The sequence below is a fragment of the Boleophthalmus pectinirostris genome, unplaced genomic scaffold, assembly GCF_026225935.1.
Source record: "Boleophthalmus pectinirostris isolate CB_2022bp ecotype Guang Dong unplaced genomic scaffold, ASM2622593v1 HiC_scaffold_18, whole genome shotgun sequence".
NCBI classification, from domain to species: Eukaryota; Metazoa; Chordata; class Actinopteri; order Gobiiformes; family Gobiidae; genus Boleophthalmus; species Boleophthalmus pectinirostris.
In genome coordinates, this window is record NW_026571133.1 from 17,726,978 (window position 1) to 17,735,693 (window position 8,716).

The window sequence follows — 8,716 nt, forward strand, 5'->3', positions numbered from 1 at the left end:
GAAGTAAACATAGATGACAAACAATAATATTAAAAGAATTACCCCCAAAAAACAATTCTAAAATGCAACACTTAAATAGTTTCTCAAATCAATCTCAAATCTTATCTTAATCTCTGTAGGACAGAAAAATAACACAATTTTACTACTAGTGGAAGTTTGAAGTCATTGAAATGATTGAAGCAGCATGTCAGACAATAGTACAAATATTATAGCCAAAAATATCACAGTGTACAATAACCAAGAGCTGTAATATATACTCTGATTGTAGGATTAATATACGTACATTCTCTGTTATTTCTATTATCAAAGCTGTGTTTAACAGGTTGACAAGAATTTCCTGTAGCATTCATTCAAAAGGAGTTTAAGCAGTAAGCACAATCACATTTTGAAGGGCCATAATTTCTTCCAAAAACAAGAAAATATCCTGTTTTATTCTGTATATTCTAAGTAAGTATTTCACACAAATTTCTAAGGTCTGATAAAGCTTCAGATGATGAAATTTTGATAAAGAATTGTTCTGAATTTTGTTCAGCAGAAACAATTGAATCTATCTTTTAATTCTAGCTGTTTTGATTTGTTTATTTGTTGTTCTGTTTTTGTCTGCTCAGATTATGAACCTTTTCAGTGGGTCTCAAACAATAGGTTTACTTTCAAGTCCAGTTCAAATACGTAGTGGAGTAGAAAGCAAAGATACCTAGTAAAACGTAAAAAGTATCCACAGAGACTTACGTACGGCATTTTACTACTTTTACTTCGTTACGTTACACTACTACCACCCAAGTAATACCATGAATATTATTTAAACACTGCCATTTCAAATCATACATTTTGCAGTGACCCAACACATGCCAATGGCAGACAGAGATACAGTATGTTGAGCTACTATCAGATAATGCATTTCTGTAGCAGTCAGTTAAGGCACTAACTGCTGCTGTTAGCTGATCAGCCTCTGCCCTGCCTCTCTCTAATGAAGTGTAAGCCCGGACCACACTCCTTGATCCACCCGACCCACTGCGAGCCTCTCCACTGACAGACAATGATCACATTTCAAACAGGGCTGCAGTTCGGTAATTACTGGAACAGACTTGGTATCGTGTGGCATCACAGTACAGTGTTACAAGCTGCGTTTTCTCCTTAGTTACCACCTCCTACATCTCATCCGCTCCCCCCATTGATATATAGATTGTCTGATCCTCTGTGGAGTTCTCATATTATTTGTGTAATTAAGTTTATTTTGGCAAGCCCAACATGACCTTTTGTGTAGATTATTTTATAGCCTCCATGTGTGGCACAGCACCAGCAACATAAACATAACAGTGTCCTCTGTAAGATCCTCTCTCATAAATCCAAGTCAAACACACACTGAACCTGCAAATATTCACACACGACCTGAATTATGTTGGACATGTGAAGATAGATTTAACTCACTGAGAAATGAATGGTTACACAGATTAATGTGATTATTCCCCTGCAGCCAAATCACGGGAAAAAAACAAGACTTAGGAAAAAAGGACATAAATATTTGCAATGTGCATCAACTGTAAGACTTTATAAGCAGAAACATTTTAGATGTTTAGATGATTAAATTTAGTAGATTTCAAATGTTATTTTTTATTTTTTTTTTTTTTTTACACTTCTTTAAACTTCCTTTAACTTTTCTGGTGGAGGATACATCAACTACTTGCTTTGCCTAGAATGATCTGCAGCATGGGTTGAACTTGACTGTATTCATGTAGCACCACAAGGACAAGTTACAGAGTAGATCTGTGGAGAGGCTATCCCACAGTAAGAATGCATGCTTTTTGAGCAATAAAATATCTGTACTGAAAAAAAAAAAAAAAACCTAAATGGATAGGTTTAATGTCAGAGATAAGCAGATGACCACTACAAAAGTTACATAGTGGCACCTTTAATGTATTAAGATCACTGATTTTCCTTGCAGTGCTTTTCAGCTGCACTGGAGTTTGTAAAGAAATAACATTTACGTGAAATCCGCAGTCTCATCCAAATGCAAATTGCAAAATAATACACTTTAGGAATGCCAAATGACCACACTCATCCAAATGCGTATAGGCTACTGCAGGATTGAAACGCTAGGTGCAACTGTATATGGTCCTGTTCCAAGATACAGCCCAGTCACTTTCACTCAAACAGATTTACAGTTTGTGGTTTGGACAGAACTGCTGTCTGTGTTTATAATGGTGGATGTAGTAGTAAAAAGTTTCCTTCTAGTTTGCAGCTATGTGTGAAAAAGGGTCAATGGTGAAGTGCAGTCCATTGCTGCTACACTGTTTCTCTATGGGTGTCTAAAAGTGCACTCCTGTAAATGACTGCTTGTGTCCCTGAGTGTGCCCAGTTATAACTGCTGCAGAAACAGACATTTGAGATTTGTTACAGTTTGAAGAGGTTTTATGTTTTTGACCTTGGTGCTGGAGTTTACCTGTAAAAAACACGTTGTTTCCTGATCTACTGTGTGCGTTTATTTTTAGCACATCTTTGATTTTATGTCCATTTCAGAACCGTAGGAAAGGTTACAGACATTACAGAGTGTTGTTGAGTTTTGGGAACTTGGGGAGCAGACTGTACTTAGTTGGGTCATGGTGGATTTGTGGTTTATTTACTTGGTATGACTGTTTCAATAGACAAGTTTATGACGCAGCATGTGGGAGCTGTGAGCAGAAATGCCCCTCTCAGCTCTGAGAAAACATATTTTTAGAAGGGATCTTGGAAGGAAAGAGCATTGGATTAGACCTGTACTTTACCAATATAAACTTGAACAAATGTTGCAGTTTTCTTTATTTACTGGTCGTACTTCGCCCAGAAAGTCCGATGATGTCTTCTAATGTCTTCTAGTCTTCTAATATAAAGTTGTTCTGTAGTTCCTTGAGAGATAAATACAAGCTACATAACAAATTTTGTCATAGAATATTTTTGTCTACAGAAAAATAAAGTCTATTTTTAGTCCCTGCACTGGTATCGGTTGATATTGGGTACCAATTTTTCAGAATCAGTGTCAAAACTGAAAAACTGGATTGTACTACTTCAAATTCTCTTCATGCCTATACAAAGTGAAATGGTTCAAATTAAATTCCTTATTCAAAAATGGTGGCTATTCAATGAATGAAATCACTTTTAAAGAGTTGTCCAGTATCACTTGGATCTTAACATTAGATTTCCTGCTCACTGTATCATATTGGTCTGATGTCCATCCATTAAAATTTAGAGGGGTAACTAATGACTAAACAAATGAAGGCTAACTAATGATTACATATTATTATAGTTTCAAACAAGAATGTAAAAAAAATAAATAAATGGCCAAAACCAGATGAGTGATGGTAGTGGTAGAAGGGACTGATGGCACCGATTGGCATGGCAGCTGTGCTTCCGTCAGTCTGCCCCAGGGCAGCCATGGCTACAATAGTAGCTTACCACCACTGGGTATGGAGTGAATGAATAATGCTGAATAATGCTCTGTAAAGCGTCTTTGTGACAAATTTATGTGAAAAGCACTATATAAATAAAAACTTACTTACTGACTTCCTTAATAAAATGTACCCCAAATATATTTCAGTTAAGAAGAGTAGTACCAAAGTACCAAACAACAACAACAACAACAACAAATGTTTCAAGATATTTCCAAAACAGTTATATTTTTCAAATTATCAAGTCTTGATTCAAATTATTGCAAAATACCTTTACTTAAAAAAACTAAAATACTCACACTCTATCCTTAATTGGTGATATGCCATGATTACAACAATAATGAAATCTAATTTTACACGCCAATCAAGAATCTTAAGTAGATTACTATTACACAGAGTTGTGAAGATGTTTTGTCTTTTAAAAGTTAGCTCAGTCTGTCAGTTTAGAAGCATGCTGTGACTGAATATTCCTAATGCGTTTTCTTTTCTCAACAGGTCATGTATTATGTATGGATATTGTCACAGAACAGACCTTGAAGTGCAACTCTTAATATATGCTAATGATTGCCATAAGCACAAAATACAAGACGCAGAACAGAGCAGATGGGTAAACAAATACTAATAATCTAAAGCTTCAATGAGATGTTTAATTATCTGCAGACAGTTGGGCATCTCCATCTCTTTTTCTGGCAGCAGTGAGACTCCTATCTCTTTGGTTCTTTGAGCTGCACTCAAGAAACTTTCAAATGCAAATGAACACCTTTTTGAGGAATAATGCATATTTCTTTGACTGGTGCCACCTCAGAAGTTCTCCCAGGGTTTTATGTGAGAATGAATTTCATTCCCTTTGTTATCAACTGGCTCTGTTGTTGGACGTATAAGTCTGTAGTGAAGAAGAACAGATTTCTGACTACAACTGTAGAAAAGTGGATTTGTCTCAAACTGAATGAAATCAGAAATGCCCATCACTGACCTCATGAGAAGTACGAATACTGACTCTATTATGATCATCAATGTAATACTGTTCTGTCCCTCTCATAGTATAAGCTTCCACTTAAATAGATGACTGATATGTGAATTTCTTGGATAAATACTTTGCACTTCTGCTGAGTAATAATAGTAATTATGCTATTCTTATGTGTATAATATTTTTAATACTCTCAATTCTCTCTGCTAAGAACCCCGCTGAAATGAAGAAGATGCATATTAAGGAGCCATCCAAAAATGAACAAGCAAACAAAAATAAATACTAGGGCCCGACTGATATATCGGTTGGCCGATATTATGGGCCAAAATGAGCACTTGAAGACATTTCAGCTATCGGCCTAAATCTGGCTGATATGGGGTGATAGTCCATATGGGCATGTAATACCTCGTTATAAAGCATGGACTCTCTATATATATTTAATTAAATTTACAGACAGATAAATGTCCTAAAATGGGGCATGTTACTGGACATGCATTATATGTAAATGAGCTTAGAACAAAGGTGTAAATGATCGGCATTTACACATATGATTAATAATCACGGCGCATAAGCATTTACTGCTAAAGGCTAATAGCAGTAGTTTACTTATTTTGTTTACAGGCAAGAATGTCATGCAAAAATGCCATTAGGCTGACCTACTGTCTTTAAATATGACCATAAAGAGGCAGAATAACAATAAATGTAGCCTAAACAAACCGAATATAAAATACAAGAGCCAAACCTAAGATTTATAATCAATTGAAAATTTTCAATAAATGTTTACATCACTATATATATTGGTTTTTATATTGGCTATTGGCAGCTCCAAGGCCCATTTTATCTGTATCATATTGGCTGCAAAAAAACATATCGGTGGGGCCCTAATACATGTATATATTCTCCCAAGGACACAATGCCAGTGTGCAATGCTGGTGGCAGGATTTTGAACCCTTAACCTAACTGTTTAGAATTCATCTTTGGAAAGTTGCTACCAAAGTATAGTACTAAGAAATATCTTTGGCGTACTTTTTTACTTCTCCACTTGATGTCACTCTATAGATGACTTCATGCAGGTGAGATCTAGTATTTAGCTGGTGTACCTTCCCTTACACAGATCTCATTTCCCATTTGGGCCCATGGTCTCATCTGATACAGTGAGTTTAAAAGCTAAATATATCGCTATATTGGATTTGACAGGAGAACAAAGAAGAATACTTCAAGGAATGCAGAAAGCTCTCTGACCCCTTTTTAATGGTTGTCCCATTTGTGTCACTTATTTGGCTGGTTTGATGGGCAGATACACAGCTGTTACTCTTCTCATTAGAGACTATCGACCTTGGCCTATTTAAAGTCTGTTGTTTGCAAAGAAGTTCAAAACAGTCTGTAACATGTGTCACCTGCTTCAAGAAGGAGTTAGCAGCTTCACTTTTCAAGTTCAAAGCAGGCCACTTCACAAGCATATTTTAAAAGAATTAATTTGTTTGTTATATTCAAGCTGACAATGCTGCAAACATTCAACATTTTTCATAGTGGCTTTTTCTAAATCAGATGGACCTGGCAAAATTGATGTGAAAATATACTATGATGTCACAATATTAACCTTTAGGGTAACATTATTTTGAACAAAAACAAACAAACAAACAAAAACAAAACAATATTATGATTACTGCTAATTTTTGACATCTATGAAATCTTTCATTCACATGCTCTATGCTATTATATATACCATTGTTCTATGTGATTTTCTTCAACAATAAGTAAAAGAAAGTAACTTTCTTGAGGTGACACATCACCTGCATGAGTCCATGGAAATACAAAGTTATTAAACTATAATTTGAAACATTCTTTATAAAGATAGATCAGTTTTATGCAATACTGTGGAAGATTGTAGCCTTAAGACAAGAGAACAACATTTCCATGGAGGGAAGCAGATGGATGTCCCCCTCCAGCCCAAGTAAAGTCAGATTTTTGTGGAGGTGAAAGCCCACACATATTTTTTCTTTTAATTCAATGCAATAAAAACATGACAAATGAAAAAAAAAAAAAAAGCTTTTATATATATATATATATATATATATATATATATATATATATATATATATATATATATATATATATATATATATATATATATATATATATATGTATGTATGTGTGTGTATTATATATATATATATATATATATATATATATATATATATATATATGTGTGTGTGTGTGTGTATATATATATATATATATATATATATATATACACTATTTGGCTAAAAGATTATGTGTGGGGCTGTTGATGAGACATAAACAGTCATATATACAAAAAAAGATTACGTTTCAAGTCTTCTTTTTTGAAGTTTGTGGATACAACATACTTTTTTTTGTTTTGTTGTGTTTCTAAAATTCAATTTCAAATGTGTTCAGCTGCACCATAAAAAGCTCACACTGCTTCAGAAGTGCAACGAAGCAGACTTGTTTCTGTGTTTTGTAACTGGATTTGATACAGGGATTACCCGCGGCCCTCAGTCCCATCTCTATCTGACTGTACACTTGGACCATGACGAGAACTGTCACATTGGACGCCTGTGAGGGGGAGATTGAACAAACATGGCGGATGGGCCCAAACACAGATGTTTTCTGATGACAGTTTGGGAGAGAGGCTCTCTGTCCTGTCACAGCAGACAAGGGAGTATGCCCACCGCTTTGTCAAACGGTCCACCAAACATCTGCAGCCAATCGCGCCTCGCTCAGCCCATAAACAAGACAAGACAAGCTGTCAGAGCCCCCTCAAATGAATGTATGAACAAGGATGATGAAAGACCACTGGTGTAGATACTACCACTGATGCCAAAGACTGCTAATCAAATAACTATAGATCAACTAAAGACAACATTAACACATGTCTCTCAACTTTTAGCATTGAATTTGAAGGATACTGTCCTCTATAGTGTGTAATCATTAAATAAATGTATATAGTCTTGAGAACACCAACAATCATGGACACACCACTTCATACCAGGCAATGTGGGTGAAGTGTCTTGCCTAAGGACACAACGAAAGTTCTTGCAATCAATTCACAGCAGTCTCCCATCAAAGCATTAAACAGGCTCAGCCCTGCTTAGCGTCTGAGATATGCCGATATTGCCGAAATTTCACAAAAAAAAGTATATTTTTTGCTAAAATATTACATACTGTGGCTTTTAAGTCTGCCACAATAATTACTATATCGACTTATTGTTCAATACATGAAAGCTGAAACAATATATTTTTGGGGTCAGTATTTATCATGTGTACTTTTACTTTGCACTACTGGTAAGTTTTGGATATTTTTTGGCCATATTATCAGATTAAAGCAGTAAAAAATAAAAAAAACTTTATATGACTTATTACAGATGCAAACTACTAAAGTGTTTTATTCAGCTGTTTATTTATTGCAGCTGATGATTGTTTTTAACAATATTGTACATTAAGAATTTTTTTTTGTGTGGTTTAAATCAGTTTTTCAGTCAGCGGCATAAATTAGTATAGTTTCAATATGATTGTTTATTGTCCAGATTTACTTCAGCAGTATATCATACTTCAAAATGTGTTGACATCATGACAGGCCTAGTGGCTTTAACTTTAGATTGACTCTTTATACAAATAAATTTAGTCATGCTACTGACTGTCATTGCAGAGATTAGTTCCACTTATTAACATTTCAGATACTGCTACCATAGAAATAACACCAGGATGTGTTACTTGAAACTGATGCTAAGTGCTCTTTCAGAGACTTAACCACGAAAACGACCTTCTCGTGCCATCTGAGAATAAATCTCCATCTAAACCACAAACAGCCAAATGGTCGCAACCTTAGTGTTCCTTTGATCAAATTGTCCATGCATCAACATCAAATCATCCAGGCTTAGATTTCAGGCTGATATTCCTTCAATGCACTGCCATCTTACTCAGATCTCTCAACACAACGTATTACAGTTGACATTTCATGTAATGGTTTCTTATTAGACACATTATGAAATATCAATAACAGTGGTGTAAACATTTTGGAAAATCAACACCTGAGCTGTGAACAGATAGTGCAGGTGAGGCTTTGGATTTCATATAAATATATCTATGAGAGCAATGTATAGAAGTATCAGTTTAGACCTGTGAGAACACTATGGGATGAAATACAGTGATATAAAACTTTACAAAACATAACTTCACTATTATCTTATTTGGTCTGTTTTGTTTCACTTCTTTTCACATTTTCTCTCTGCACTTTTAGAGGAATTTCAGTCTGGTCTTCACTCTGCACATCACTCCACAAGCCAGAATCAAACCCCACCGCGCA